The sequence below is a fragment of the Macaca nemestrina genome, chromosome 11, assembly GCF_043159975.1.
Source record: "Macaca nemestrina isolate mMacNem1 chromosome 11, mMacNem.hap1, whole genome shotgun sequence".
NCBI lineage: Eukaryota > Metazoa > Chordata > Mammalia > Primates > Cercopithecidae > Macaca > Macaca nemestrina.
Genome location: NC_092135.1, coordinates 111,219,167 through 111,236,067, shown reverse-complemented (window position 1 = coordinate 111,236,067; position 16,901 = coordinate 111,219,167). Strand labels below are relative to the sequence as shown.

Here is a 16,901-nt window from a genome sequence, read left to right as displayed (position 1 = left end):
ATATAACCACTCTCAAATGCTAGGCATTATTTTAGCATGTCAAACTTAAGTATGTTTATTGAGTTTTGAATATTCAATAAACATTTTTTGAGTATCTACTATTTTTAGAGATTCAATAACCAAATAGTGTGGCAAAACAAATTCAAATGAAAAATGCATGCTATTTTTAATTTCCCTTGGGTTACTGGGAGCGTATATAAATATATAATATTTGTGTGTATACATATGTGTAGATATTTCACTTTAAATGACTATTGATTTTCACCTAACAAATGTTTCTCCAATTATATGTTTTTATGATGTCTTGATGCATATCTGTATATTCTATGCAATATGGATAAATAGGAGCCTTACAAAAGTAACGATATTTTAAAGTATAAATGTCCAAAAAGAATAGGCTGTGAGTACTCAACAATGCTCTCTCAAAGGAGAGGTTTTTGTTTGTTTGCTTGTTTGTTTTTTGAAATGAAGTTTAGCTCTTGTCGCCCAGGCTGGAGTGCAGTGGCGTGATCTCGGCTCACTGCAACCTCTGCCTCCCAGGTTCAAGTGATTCTCCTGCCTCAGCCTCCTGAGTAGCTGGGATTACAGGCATAAGCCACCATACCCGGCTAATTTTCGTATTTTTAGTAGAGACGGTGTTTCACTATGTTGGTCAGGCTGGTCTCAAACTCCTGACCTAGTGATCCACCCACCTCGGCCTCCCAAAGTGCTGGGATTGCAGGAGTGAGTCACCGTGCCCAGCCTCGAAGGAGAGTTTTACCTCTGGACACTCACTTATTTTTCAGGCTCAGTATTTTTTTTAAGTTAAATTAAAGTTAAAGTTAACTGAATGTTATTACATCAAGTCATATAAAAATAAAGCCAGCAACTAACCAATAGTTTTTAATTGTCTTTTTTATTCCATTTTAAAATATGTAATTATTCTTAAATCAAAACTAAAACCCTGGCAACTAATATTGTTCTGTTATAAAAATAAGCCTTCATACTTGTTCCTGATTTCAAAATATGTAGAGTAAGAAATCCACCTTGGTTTTGTACCTATGTGAGAATTTGGTGTTTGCATCTGTTTCTTTCATTTATTGACCACATGCATACTCGGAACAAACTGCCTCTCTTCTTTATCTGGATAGTTCATTCTAATCTGTGTAATAAATATGACCATCTTGTCTCATTTCATAATATTCTGGGAACTATCTCCATTTTTCTAGTGTGAGTTATTTCTGGCTGTTCTTGTGTCAATAAGGCACATGATGGCTTCGTTTTAGAAAAACTAAACTTTCCAGTTTGGTAACTATAGAAAAGTTTAAAATTGAGTTATCTCAGGAGAAGGAATTACTTGTGTATTTTTGCAGCTTACGAACCTTAAGTGTGAATGAATTTGATATTCTGCCTTCAATATTATGGCACTTACTCTTGAATTCTCAACATGGCTTTGGCAACACCCCAAGTTCCAGTGCAAAGGGTATTACACGTTTATCTGTTCTGATTTTAGGTTGAGCAACAAGACTGCTTTTGTTCAAAGAATAACTAACAGATGAGTAATGAAGTCACTTACCCAAAACCAAATTCCATTGTCAATAAGAGGAGATTTGGATTGTACAGTTTCATCTGACAACTATGTTGGAATTCAGCTTTTTTAGCAGAAGTCAGAAAGCAACTGTTCTTTCAACCAAACTATTTTTCCTCAAGAATACACCAGCAATCTCTGAAACATTTTCATTTGATCAGTTTTTTTAGAAGGGGCTCGTAAGCTTGTGTTACACTAATAGCTTTGCTCCTTAAGCAAATTGGTGTTTTCCCTTTTTGTTATCAGTAGAAGACTTTCATTGTTGCTTTTTTTCTTCAGTAGAGTTTTTGAAATCTGAAGGGGCTTTTCTGTTTTTCTTTTGTTTTGCTCTTTTTTGCTTTTTTTAAAGAAAATATTTAAATGTTCATTTAGTAAAAGAGTCAAAGTGGAACCAGGAAGGCAATTCTTAAAAAAAAAAAAAAAAAAAAAATTGTCCAAATTAAAATTCCTGTGACCTTAATGGAAAATCAAAAATTTTGCCATTAAGTCATGAGACAAATGCAGTTAGGATATATCAGCTGTCAAAATGCAGAAATCAAGTCTCCATGAGAAATAAACCTCAATGGAGGTCTGCTGCTGGGTACGTAATAATAAATTTATTTATATTATATCTTTATTTCTCATGAAAATGCCTACTGCTTACATAGGAGTAAATTAATACTAATTTCTGTGTAGTACTATTGGTGGGTTCCTCTCAATTTGGCAGACTTAGCACTTCTCACTACAGGAATAAATTTTAAGATAAAATAGATAAAAATATTTTCAATTTTTCTTCTCTCATGGAGACATCTACAGTGCTGCCCATGTAGGGTAGCTGGTTAGGAATAAAAGTTTACTAGACTTATATTTGTATAATTCTCAGCTTCAGTTGTTACAGTAAATTAACATTGCCTGAGCCAAAAAACTATTTTCTCTCTGTTATGATTTTTCTGTACTTTTTAAACAGCTTTCTCTGCCTAATTTTATACATATTTTCTGTTGTCTTCCCAGTCATTTTTTTCTTTTTTTCCCAGAAACCGTTCTTTCTAATAAATTTTGACTTTCACGTAGTTAGGCTGATTTGGGGTATCATGTTTCTACACGGTACCTTTCTCGTGAACTCCAGCATCCGTGACAGCCTGCTGTCTTCTCTCACGGTATTCTGAACCAGCCACCAGTCTTGGTCTCTGATAAACAAACCTGAGGCTTAAACTGCCTTTTATTACACTTGTGCTCTTTGTAGCTTAATTCCTTATAGTCCATATTCTAATATTATTTCTCAGTTTAAACGTTTTCCTATAATCCAGAGTCAAAGTATTATTTCCAGTTTCTAACTATAAAGTAACTCTAATTGCTTTTTTGCATATGCAGTAATTAGAAAGTGTTTAGAACATGATGTTTTAGCACATATGATGAAAATTTTAAAACAATCTTGACTTAAATCTAGAATCTTTTCCAAGACAAGCACAACAGAGTAGTCACTAATAAATTTATGATAAGGGTCAGCTATGGTAGATCAATGTATGAGTAAGAACATATGCCTTTCCTTTTTTTCCTATAACCACGGCACAGTTAATCTAATAGTTTTTCAGTGTTCTTTGAACCCTCAGGTAATGACTATAGCTAAAGACAGAACATTAGGTCATCCAATTATCTGATTTATTGTTATATGTTCTACATGTTTATATTTTCAAATTCTTTCACTAGGATGGCAGAAAATCAAGACTTGGAGGAGGCTGTTACATAAAGTTTCTCTAACATTCATTACATTTATCTAAGGACTCCATCAGATACTTTCAATGTGGTCTCTCAAGTTCATTGAAATTCAAAATAATTAATTGAAGTAAAGCCCTGTATTTGTGCATGTGTTCTGAGCAATTAAGTGAAGTGAAACACATGTATTGCTAATCTTGCATGCTGTGATTAAGATAGAAATGAAGACATCCATCAAACGAGATTACTTCTTCATCAACAAGGCTCAGAAATATTTCTACAGCTGTTTAGATAGTTTTAATTGTATCAGAGCCTCTCACATCATAGTTTAAGTGAGGCACTATTTCCCCCCAATTAAAAAGAGAATATGAAGATATGAGAGTATACTAATCAGCATGTGAAAGAAATCACAATGCATTTAAAGATTTCTTTACCAATAAAATTAGATTAGCTAAAGAAACAAAAGGCATTTGTGTGTTTATGATCTATTTTCATACTTAACTGTACAAACACAGAGCTGAGAGGACCAGCTGGGTCCCAGTTTTCATTATCAAATATTTCCAGATGATTCCCTCTGGCCGCTCTAACTCTTTCATTTGAAAAAAGAACAGGGAATGGTACTACCTTCCCTATGTAAAAGTAAATCTAATTGATGACCGACACACACAAAAAAAACCATGATACTTATTACCTTTTCCTTAAGTTCCATTCCTCCTTCCAATAAGAACATAGTTTTTTTAAAGCAACTAATTATTCCAAAAAGAAAATAACTCATTTTTTCTACCAATTTTTTGGTTAGTTACTCAGAATTATTCCTAGTAATATAAACTTGGATTTTGAGTCCCTCAATAGGACTGAAGAATAAGACCAAATGTTGTCTCAGAATAATGAATGATTTGACTCAAAGTGATTTCTTAAAAGCCAAAGTTACCATGTCGGGAAATTCTTTCTCTTGTGGTTCAGTGAGCTATGAGGGAGGAGAACTGAGCAGAATGAGAATAAATCAAGATTGGACATTTCATGGACATAGAGCCCTTTCTTTGGCTATCTCAAAATACTGCAAGAAGTACCATTGTCATATCTCTCATGTAATTAATCTACTGAGTTTCATCTTAAAAACCAAGTGCAAAACCATGAACTTGAGTGATTTGAGACAGAAATATATGTATTTGTATTCATAAAAGCTTGAACCAGCAAAAATACCTTTCTATCTAATTATATTACTTTAGCAATTAGTTGTGAAAAGAAGTAGTTTTAATTAACATTTATTTTTTCTCACTGTTGTATATTTTAGGGTTTCAATTCATTTTAGTAGATCTTCAAGTTGAACATAAAAGAAACTCTCAGACTTTAGGAACCTATAGGTCAGAGTGGTTCACCTGAAAAAGCAAAGAGAAACATGCAGACACATGGTGACAAATGGTTGAACCCTATACTTTACTGAAATTGGACAAGCAAATGTTTATATCACTAAAAAAAAAAAGGAAAGAAAAATAAAAAGAAAAAAGAAAAAACCTGGACAAAGTATTAAGTAGTGATATTGAAAATGACATGTACTTATAAACAGAATTCAAATATTAAAAATAATATTTTTATACTTTTCAATTACAATCACTAAACCAAATGGCAGTGTTAATAACAAATACATTGAAAAAATGTATGTTAAGGTAGGAAAAACAAAACAACAGGAAATTGGAATGTCCTATAATAACTAAAAATACTGTTGTTAAAATGCATTTATTGACAGAAAAATGTTTAGATTATACTAAATTTTTAAAGTAAATTATAAAAGAGTTTTAATATTGTAAAATGTAACATAATACATAAATAACATACTACATATGATAATATTTAAATAGGTAATATCATCTGTTATTCTATAAACAACATATTCCAGAAGAATACACAATAAAATTTTATGGCGAAGATGTATTTATGACTTTGAATCATTTCTGTCTCCTAATTTTCTTCAACAAACATATGTTACTTGTGTAAAAACATTTTTCCATTTCATTCTAGAGCCTTTAGGTTCACTCTAGCAGTTAGTTAACAATATGTAACTCAGTCTCCTCTGTCTTTCCAGTGAAATATTTTCCAATGAAACATTAATAGAAACAAAACAGTATAATTTCTCATCAGCAAAGAAAATAAAGAAGCTCCATCAGCTAACAGCAGGAATTCCTTGAAGGAATTACCCCTAAGTACAGTATGAATGAAAACAATTGAGAAATTATGAGGATCAGACAATCATAAGAAGATTTCTCCCTCTGCATTCATTACCCCCTGCCACCAAACACACCTACAACAAAGATGCAGAGCCTCAGACCAGAAAAACCTAAATACTATGTTATTCACAAATTGCCTGCTAAGATTGTCAGAATCATCTCCTATTCTTGCATCAGGTCTTCTTTTTTTGTAAGTATTTGGCAGGCTGTGCTCACGGTGACCCGACAGGGCCAGACACACAAGAGGAACAGCAGGGAAAAGTAGGAAAGAAACAGGAAGAATACCTGGAGAGTAAGAAGAGGGAATATAAACAATGAATTAAAGAGAAATCCAGGCCAATCAGAGCACTGTCCCTGCTCCTCGCGGGCAGAAGCAAGAGCGGAAGCTGTTTTCCCTTGGGAAGGGAAAGGAGCATAGAATTCTCCTCTCCTGCCCAGTACTCTTCATTATTCTTAAAGCAAACCCAATGAGGTAGAAATAATTGTGTGTCTTCACAGGGAGATCAACAAAGCTCAGAAAGATAAATACTTGTCCCCAAATCACATAAAGGAGATCTTAAAATTCTGAAGCCCCGTAATCAACCTTAGCACTCCAAATAATAATGTCAGTGTTTTTAATTACAAATGCCAAAGATGAAATTAATCCAATGGCAGCATCCATAACCAATATAAATGGAAAGAATATGTGCTTTTATTCAGTCTGTTTTCAAACTAGCAATTTCTTTCTTTAACTAGTGGTTCTGATGTCTTTTAAACTAGTAAAAGTAACAAAATTGTCATGATTATTACTTTCTATAATCTCAATCATTTTTGAAGGCTTATGATTTATAACAATGTTATGATTTATTAGTAAGACAAAAGATAAGTAAATAAATAAAGCCAATAACTTTCTGGATGTGCCTCATCACCACGACCTACCACTGTTTTCATAATAAGTTGATGGTGGGATTTGATTTGTCTCTACCATATAGTTTTTTAATGATTTAGGAAGACAAATAATACCTGTAACCACATAAACTTCTCATATCCTGTTTTGCATACAATGTGAACTTCAAAGTATTTTTAACAGAAATTTAATTAGTCCTGGGTAGATTAGAGATAATGGTTGTGGGATTCTTTTTATTTGCATGACTTTTAAATTCCCCCTGAAATTTCTACTATACATGGTAATTCTACTTAAACTCCTTTTGATAGAAAAATCAGTGCTGTGAACCAAGGACAACATCCTTTCAATTCATACCAAATAGGGATTTAAGTGCTGCTAAGTCCACTGCCAGCTAAGGACAACCATAGATAAAGCAAGGTTGATTTGAATCACTTTCCACTAACTAATGGAGAGCATTTTTATTTTAAACAGGATAATCTTTGGCTGATAATCTAATATGCAAACTTAGTGTGCAATTTATGCAATTATGTCATTATTAAAATGTAGCATCCTATATCTTCTGCAGATTACTAAATATGCCTCCTCATCTAGCAGTCAGAGACCTGTAAAAAAGATGAAATTCTTTTCTATAAGATAGGTAGTAAAGTCAGTTAGTCTATGTTTTTCATCAAATAGCCTTTGATTTGATGCTTAATATTAATTGTTTTTAACTGTGTGAATGTTATGTTATTTAGTGTGTCTAAACCACAAATGGCTCCTGGCAAGACCTCATACCATTAACAATGAGATTAGCAGAGGAAAATTCAAAAACACTCATGGGGATTGTTTGTACTGTTTTTTGTTGGGTATGTTTTTGCTCTGTGGGATAGAAGACAGTTTAAAACTGCACTGCATGAAAAAAGAAGCGACTGACCGCAGGTTGCAAGTATGCTTCAGTGAAGCAGAAGTTTCTACAGCTCCGTCTCAGCAAAGGGGAGGTTTCTAACGGTCCCCTGCTGACTTCAAATGTGTTCACAGCCTGCACGCAGCAGCCACAGTGGAAACTTACCGGTGTGATAATAATCACTTAGAGTAAGACTGTGGTGCAGACCCTCTTCCCCCAACCAGAAATCCCCTGAGTAAAAGCTTTATCCCCTGGGGAGACACAGAGATGTAAAGATTTGAAAACAGGTGTACCTTTCCCTGACATTCAGAAAAATTGGGTATGAACAGCTTTTCACTCTTCGTATCCTCAGAGCCCAAAAATTAGCCCAAGCACAGTGTTTCCTAAACTTTAGGCATCTAAGAAGTGCCTTAAAACATTTGTCGGGACCATTTTTCACATCTAAAAAGGGACAATTTTTGTTAAAAGAAAAATAAGCCTCTGGTGAGAGAGACAGAGACAGAGAATATGTGTGTGTGTGTGTGTGTGTATGTGTGTGTGTGTATGTGTGTGTGTGTGCATACGCATGTGTGTTTTTCTATATAAATACAGTCCTGGAGTGACACACAATATATGTCTCTGTAACATGAGGTACAGGATAGAAGAGCGACTATTCCTTTTATTTTTCATATTTCTGCATTGCTTGCCTTTGTTACAATCACTGATTGGTAGGTTTATAATTATTTTTAAAGCTTGCTTTCACAGTTATTTTGAACCATCTCCTCGGATGAAGGTGAACTATGTACATTTTCTAAGAAAGCGAACTTAACTTTTTGCAAAAGGTGAGGTAAATACACATAACAAACTGTTCTGCAAGGATCAACATCTTATGATTCATTAAATTCATGAAGGTAATTTTTAATTTGATTCAACTTTCCTTATTATTTACAGATTGCAGAGTGCTTTCCTCACTCCTGACTGTATGTTAGGCAACACCAAGAACATATCATTTTTTGTTACATTATAATAACACTTACATTAAGATATTACCATGAGTTATATTTAAGGAGTAATATAATAAAAGCAAACCTAAAAATATCAAAGTTCAAGAAAGTACTTCATCAAACACAAATATTTTTGCCTCATTGAACTGAGATATCATGTACTGCTGTCAAACCACTCTCTAACAAGAACTGTAAATGCTAGCACTTCCGTATTAAAATTCACTCAGCAGGTGGGCAAATGTTGTAAGGATCAAACAGAACAAGAGAACACAAAAGCAGTTCTAGTTTGCACATAGGTGGATATGGTGATGGGCCCTCATGAATCTAGATGCTCTATTAATTTTCTCCCACATTCTTATTTTTCTACTCTTGCCAAACTCACATAAGATTGGAAAACGAATTTCTGAGGAATCAATAGCATGTTCTTTCTCCAGCTGTGGCTGCTAATACTAGAGAAAAGCTAAACTTACCCTTAGAATCAAAAGATCTATGAAAGCAAAAAGACAGCTTAGTTAGGGACACATTTTAGAATCATCTAGGGACCATTTTAAATGTATAGCTCCCAGGGCAGGCTAACTGAACAGAATTTGTGGGGACGAAGCCCTAGCATGCATATGCATATTAAATATATTTTATAGTTAAACCTCCACAGGTGATTAGAATGTCTGATTATCAAATATTTGTAGAGAAACCTAGGACAATAAAAAGTAAAAGAATATAGTGGTAAGATAATGTAAAAATCTATGCTCATTTGTCTAATTCCAAAGTTGAGAATTAAGATCATTAACCATTAATAAAATGCATTTAATAAGACAAATGTAACAATTAATTTAAGTCCTTACATAATGTTAACCTAACAATGTCTGCCTTAGCATTAAGTCAACATAGTGATGTAAAGTAGATATTTTCTAAATTTCCTTTATCAGTGTTCAATAATTTTTAATTTAAAAAAAGTTAAACATCATTTAAACAATAATGTTAAGCATATTAAAAAACTCAAAAATTCACAAAAAAGTAATTTTCCATTAATAAACATGGTTTCCTGTTTATAAGCATAGGTTTTCTGTCACCAAAGCACTTTTTTAGCTAAAACATATACGACCCAATAAAATAAACCTTTCTTATATACACTGCTTAATTCAAGAGAACTCAGAGATCTATGGATGCTAAATCATCACTCCAAAATTTCTATAAGGAGTTAGTTTTACACCTATATATGAAAAATCGAGGTATACACATATTAATAAACTCACAGGAGCCTATAGCTAGACCAGAAATAGAATCCAGGTTACGTATTTTTAGACTAGTGCCTCTTTAATTTTCACACACAATATGATACTTACCCATATGCTTTAAAAGGACACAGATTTCAACAAGGAGAATAGCAGGAAAGAGAGAATTCGAATAACCCTAGAATTGAATAAAAATCTGCATGGCATTGCCATAAGCATTATTGAGGTCCTCTCTTTAAACTACCCATGCCTTCCTTCAAATTGTTATTTTTTTCTTCTAAGCTCAACTCACTTTTCCTTACTCTAAGGAAACATATAGCTCCTCCAAGACATAACAACAAAAATGAGAATCGCTGCTTATTCTGTATTCCAGGCACCTCATTAGGTACTTGACACAAATTTTATTTAATGGTCGTAACAACTCTACAAGGTAGATTTTACTCCCATTTACAGGGGAGGAAACTGAGGTGCCATGTTTTACCAAATGAAAACTTGAGTTATCTGGATACAGTCGTGGGGGCAATGAGAAACTGATATTTCAATTTTTTCTATTTGATTTTGGATTTATTTCAATTTACTTCAGGTGAGCAGCCAGATAAGGAAGGGAAGGATAACTCGGTCACCGTTAGGTTCACTCTTAATACAGTAGTTCTCCCTTTTGGTGGTTTTGCTTTCCATGGTTTCATTTATCCATGGTTCAAATATATTCAACGGAAAATTCCAGAAATAAATAATTCATACATTTGAAATGGTCTGTTCTGAGTAGTGTGATGAAATCTTTCATGGGCCCATTCTGTCCCACCTGGGACGTGAGTCATCTCTTTGTTCAGTATCTCCACACTGTCTATGCTATGTGCCCGTTAGTTACTGTTTAACTGCCTCAGTGATCAGAACGACTGCTATGGTACCACAGTGCTTGGGTTCAGTACTATCCACAGTTTCAGGCATCCACTGGGGCTCTTGGGACGTATCCCCAGAAGATAAGGAGGAACTGCTATACACATGTTAGAGAAGAAAATGTCAAGGAATTCATCAAAAGGCAATATAGTATCAAAGTATTAATAGGTATTCTGAGATTAGACTGCCAGTTTTAAACACTGGCTTGGCAATTTATCACCTTTTTTTTTTTTTTAACCTTGGGCAAATTCCTTAAATCTCTGTTATTATTTAATCTTCTTTAAAAATGATACCAATTGTTCCTATCTCACAGAATTTTTTAAGGATAAAAAGAGACAACAATGCATTTCAATGTTTAGTTTTCCACGTGGCTCAGAACCAGTGCTCAACAAACATCAACCACTGCTATTCCAGAAAGGCTAACACTGTTTGAGACCCTGGTGAGGTCCCCAGCGCTACTGATTCTGATATTCCTCTTTGTTATCAATAACAGCCGACAGCCAATCACAAAACTGTCTCTGGGCAATCACATTTCCCCAAATAGTATATTAATATTTAATGCCGTAAAAAAAGAGATTTTCATTTTGTTTAGGCCTAAGTTGGTTTGGAGTTGTTAAAATACCTACCATTTTAAAATACCACTTACTATTACCCAGGCTGTAAGTGTATTATTTCTTTTAATTCTCCAGATCCTGCTATAAGGAAAGACACTATCATCACAGAGAGGAAGTAGATGCATAAAGAGGTTGTATAACTTTACCATTTAACAAATGACAGATAACAGGTGGTGAAGCCAGGACTCAGATCCAGATATCCTGGCCATACAGTGCTCACTTATGCGTTTTACTATAGTGCTTCTCACTATGCTATATATTTGATTATTTTATTCCCATAACTCTGCTTCACAGAAGTCATTTAAGACTTGCTTTATTACTCCCCATTCCCAGCATTTTAAATCCTTGAGTTCTTTTGTGATATGGATAGGCATCATCTAGGCTGAGTCGTGAAACAGGATGCAGGGACACCTGATTTCTTATTACCTGACAGGACCTTTGCTTTGAGATTATAGCATTCCAGAGTTCCACACCTGATCCCACCATTCGCAGCTATGTGCTCCTTATGTCAAGTCAGCACATTACCAATGTCCCTTGAGTATTAAAAATTGAAAAACAGTGACCATAAAATGTGATACTGCTCATTAAATTAAATGTAAAAAGAAAATCTTGCATAAATAAAATTTAGTGTTCTTTTTGACATGAAAGGGTAATATATTAAGAATAGCATGTGCATTTTAATACAATGCAAGAATTTCAACATTACAAGTCAGGCTCCTGTTTGGATTGTACGGGGGTATCCTCACCAGGATTATCATACAGATTCTCCATGAAAGAGTGCTCCATATCTGCAACTTAATCCAAATTTCCAGCCACTTATGTAGAACAAGATTTGTCTCAAGACTTCCAATCTTATCTGCAGTTTGTTGATCATAGAGAGTAAGACTTTCTCTGAATAAAGATTATAATTATCACTTGAACCTGAGAGGCAAAAGTTGCAGTGAGCCAAGATCACACCACTGCACTCCAGCCTGGGTGACAGAGAAAAAAAAAATTATAACTAAGTGTTCTTTCTTATGAAGCATGCATGCATGTGCAGACACACACACATACACAGAGAGAGACAGACAGAGAGAGAGCTAGAAAAGCTTTCTAACACTGTGTTCTTTACATAAACACAAGGCCTTAGCCTCATTTTTTGCCCCTCAAATTTAAAAGTATGTCTCAGCCCTGGGACAGCCAGGAGGAGCCTATGGTGGCCTAAGTAGTCTTATCTGTTCCATCCACCGCAATGTCTTATACAGTGTTATTTTCAATATGTACCATATGTCCTAAGGTTGGGGAGTACCAGTGAAGACATTGTTCAGTGCTCTCAATGTATAAGTAGAGTCTATATTAATCACCTGTGCACATACTTTCAGTGAGCAATTGGTACAGTTTATAATTATGGCTTTATTTTATATGTCTGGATTTGCTGTTTATTTTTCAAATAATTCATTCTTATTATTTTACAAAGGTAACTGCCCATGACGAAGTGGGGAAAAAATGGTCCTTTAAACATAGTTACGAGAGGAACATGTTCCAGACTACGTTTGTCTCAATAAATAGTAAATTCATTTCCTCTGCTCTTCTCCAGTGCTGGATTCTCTCCCAAATGCTTTTTTATACTCCAGAAGAATTAGCTTTAGTTTCTCAACGCTCAAGCCAGGACCCATACCTGCTCCCTTGAGGTTGGAAGAGTCATAATCACTTCCTGATGGCAAGTGCACTCTTGCATGAGACCATGATCCTGGTGTGGTCACCAACTGCAAAGGCCTGGTGTTCACAGGAAACCTGGCTAGTAGAAAACATACTTCATTTGCTTCCACATGGCTAGCACTAAGGTATATTTTCCTTGTCTGCTGAACTTTTCCAGGGCTGCCAATGGTAAATACCATTTCTTCCCATTATAGTTTTCTTAAACCTTGACTGTCATACCCTTTTCTCATGTTACTTGGGTTGCAGTGTTTGAACTTACTAGATTGCCTCACATAACCTGTCCCCTGGTTAATAGAGACAGCATCTATTCTGTATCCTTCATGGATTATATTGCCTCATTAATTCAGAATCATGATTCTAATTCACCAACATGAACTGGTGTAAGAGTCAGCCCAGCAGCCCCATTTCTTCCTACATTTATGGTGACTTTATCTTAGAGAAAAATTGCCTTTGTAGACTAAAAGACACAGGATAATGTTAATCCCAGCAATTGCCACAACTTTAAATCTAATGTGGAAAAAGTTCAGGATCTTTATCCCTTTTCTACTAAATAGCAACTGGGCTTGATCATCTCCTTCACCAGCAGGCTTCAAGCTTTCCTCATTAGCAGTAGTTTTTGCCAAAGAATATACACCATATACATTAATTCCACTTCCCCGGAAACTCCTTTATATATTTGTCCATTTTTGTTAACCTTAACATTTTTCATACATCACAGTTCATTTTAGACTTTAGTACCTTTGACATTATCCTGACAGTCAGTATCATTGTAATATTTAAGTAGGTAGCCTTTCTTCTTGTGTCTTACCAATTTAAAATCTGATCTTGTCAGTTCTTTCCTGGGAAGTTATACTAGTTTCTTTCAGTACATTGCTCTATGTTGTTTTTCTTCCAGGAATATGAAAATGTGTAGGCCAACAGTACCAATTTCCCATAACTTTCTTCACCTTTTACTGGATGAAAACTGTCAGTGAGCTAAAACAAGACCTTATGAAATGCTCAGCTTTCAAGAAATTAGATTTTCAGTTAAATGTGCACTTAAAGTCCAACTTTGTCATTTGCACCAGGTGAATGTTATCTATTCATTTTCTTTGGTCAAGTCCTCTCTAATACTCTTCTACAGTGATAATAATTAATATTTATTGAGCACCTTCTTTATGCCTGGAGATTTGTGTTCAATCTTATTTAATCCTTACAATAACCCTATGAGTTAAGTATTATCATCACCCACATTCTACAGATGAGGAACTTGAAGGACAAAGAGACTAAATAAGTTGTCCAGGGTTCCACAGGTATAAGTGACATATTCAATATAGGAGCCCAGGCAATCAACTTTAAAGTTCAGCCTGGTAACTACGGTGAGATACTGCCTAATTTTGTTTCTAATCTCCTTTTAGCCTCACACACATACCCTCCACAATTCTATAGATTTTCATGAAGGAATATATCTTCACTGTACTGCTCTGCAATACCTTTCTTAATAATAGTTCTGTTTCTTTTGAACTCGGGATCACCATATCCTTTCATAGTGTATTCTAGTAGTGAATTTCCTCCTTCATACCCTCTCGCGTCACGTGAACTTCCTTACGTCACAACCTCAGTTTCATTTTGTTTATTAATCATGTTTTTCAACTACTCTGACCCCTAGGTACAAGTAAAACAGATGGTCTGACCAGATTAATCTAATTTACCTCCCTCAAAAGCATATGAGATTTTGACAAATACAGAGAGGAGCACACCTATATAGTTCCATTACTTAGGTAGTTTTTAAGTGAGAACATTAAAAGAAGGGTTATTTATAAGGTTAAAGTTGGAAGAGATTTTAGAATTCATCTAATTCAACACCCCCTTTTACCTTTGAAAACATGATACTTTTGTATGTTAAATGATCTGCTTACAGTTAAGACAGCTAGTTTATATATTATTTTTTTCATAGTAATGCTTTCAGTAAGTAATCACTAGTGAAAAAGGTACTTCTTTTTAAACTTATTTATATTAACTTTCCCCAATTTAATATATGGTAAACTTAAAATACACCCTTTTATCGCTTTGTATTTTTAGTTATGGAGGTTATAGTTATTTCAATTAATACTTAGAAAACTAGACATTGTTATGTAAAAACTTCTACTTTAGGCAGCACATATTTTGGAAGATACATGTGATAGCCTGGACACAAAAATTTTATAGTATTTCTGATGAAGAAAATATTCTGAAATGTCAAATATAAAAAAATTGACCAGAAATTATAATGACAAGGACACAAAGTGTCTTAATTAGTGACACTAGTTAAGTGTCAATATAATGAAAATCATGTACAGGTTATAAAAGTAATCTCAGGGAAATACACATTTAGTGGAGAAACATACAGCCACATTTTCTCTGTTTTCTTTCTCCCTCCTCAGAGATTTAATAGATTTCTTCTCTCATCTTAGCAACACTGAATTTGATGAGCATATAGCAGTTACCTATGGTTGTTTATTTCATTATTTTGCCATAAATGTTATTTACTGACATATGTTATAAAAACTATTCTGGTTTTAAACATAAGCATTATTTTAAAAAAAGAGTGGAGCATTATGAAGAAAAAGTTTTCAAAATTTACAATTTGATGATAAAAATCTGCATGAGTAGTCAAACTGGATATGCAGGAAGTCTGAGAAAATTAAAAATTGTGGAAAAACTCAGAAGTTTCAAATGTGATTTAGCTTTAATTATAAACAAACTCATATCCTTTCATACATCTGATCTTCATATTAAAAATAAAATTCAAGGGTAATGTGGAAACTGAATTTCATTGTATATTATATACTTCATTTATGAGAATACAAATTTGCAGACGAGGGCTTTTGGGGTGGTGTGACAATAATATAATGGAGAAGTAATGATCTCAACACAAAGGAGTCCATTTCTTTTCAGCTTTTTTTCTGTGTGCTTTTTTTTTTTTTTTTTTTGTAATAGTAGTCAGTCTCTCTACCAAGTTTCTCCTCCTTGTAGGCCACATGATATGTAGGATTCACCTCCTCCTCCTGTTCCACTAGAGGCTTATCCTTTGTAAGTAAGAGACTGGTAGCTGTCTAAAGTGATTCATCTACATTTTAGACCTATGATTACAAAATTAGGAAGGGATATGTTTCAAAAAGTGAACAATTTACTTTTTCAAATACAGTATTAACACATTTAGTGTTCCAGTCACAACAAGCAACGTGGCTTCACAGCCATCCTCCGAAAAGTCAGGGGTTCCACTGAGAATAATATTTCTAAACTAGAAGTGCTTGAGCTCTAGGCCCTAAATTGTAACTTAAAAAAATGCTAATAAATTGAGGAAAGTCACTTACCCTCCCTGTTCTACAGCATTCTTACCTATGAAAATGACATGATGCTAATTGTTGCACAGTCTTAATTGATCATTTGTATTAGTTTTGTGTGTCTATTCATACCTCAATTTCATCTGAAAATAAATTTGGGACAGCTTCTAAAATAAAGGGGAAAAGATTAGGTTAGGGAGTTAAGTAGGAAGATCAGAACAAGAGGAAATATAAGGAGAGAAATATAAAATCAAGTCAGGGAAAGGATTGGTAGACAGTTTACATGATTTTTTTATTTGAATATTAGCTTTTCCATAGCCAATGACTGTCATCTTAGTGTAAATTGATGTCCTCATCGTCAGAGACAAGCTGTTGATAGTGAGAAAGGGTAGAGAAAGCATAAAAACTCCAACTATCTCAGGCACATAGGATAAGTGTACATTTTTAAATGATTTTACAGTTTGCCTACACTAGAGCATACCTGAAAATAAATAAGATGATTTCTAAAATTTAAAGTGGGTCAGTATTGTTTGGCTCTGGCTATGTAACCAAGCCATTATATAATCTTTGGGAGGCCAAGATGGGCAGATCACAAGGACAGGAGACTGAGACTATCCTGGCTAACATGGTGAAACCCTGTCTCTACTAAAAATACAAAAAAAAAAATTAGCCAGTCGTGGTGGTGGGCACCTGTAGTCCCAGCTACTTGGGAGGCTGAGGCAGGAGAATGGCGTGAACCTGGTGGAGGGGAGAACTTGCAGTGAGCTGAGATCATGCCACTGCACTCCAGCCTGGATGACAGAGCAAGACTGTCTCAAAATAAATAAATAAATAAAATAAAAATAAAAATATCATAATTCCAGAAGTTAAAAGATCTTTTCATTGATGTTGACATAGGAAACAATCCTATAAAATATTT

The 16,901-nt window shown here is 34.3% G+C and overlaps 1 long non-coding RNA gene across 1 annotated transcript; it reads right to left on the bottom strand.

Moving 5' to 3' along the window:
* Positions 1–4,313: 4,313 nt before the first annotated feature.
* On the bottom strand, positions 4,314–10,518 carry LOC105481152 (uncharacterized). Its single transcript, XR_986798.2, has 3 exons — positions 10,210–10,518; positions 9,580–9,646; positions 4,314–4,638 (listed from the first exon to the last, which is right to left on the bottom strand). It is a non-coding gene; the product is annotated as an uncharacterized lncRNA (long non-coding RNA).
* Positions 10,519–16,901: the final 6,383 nt, after the last annotated feature.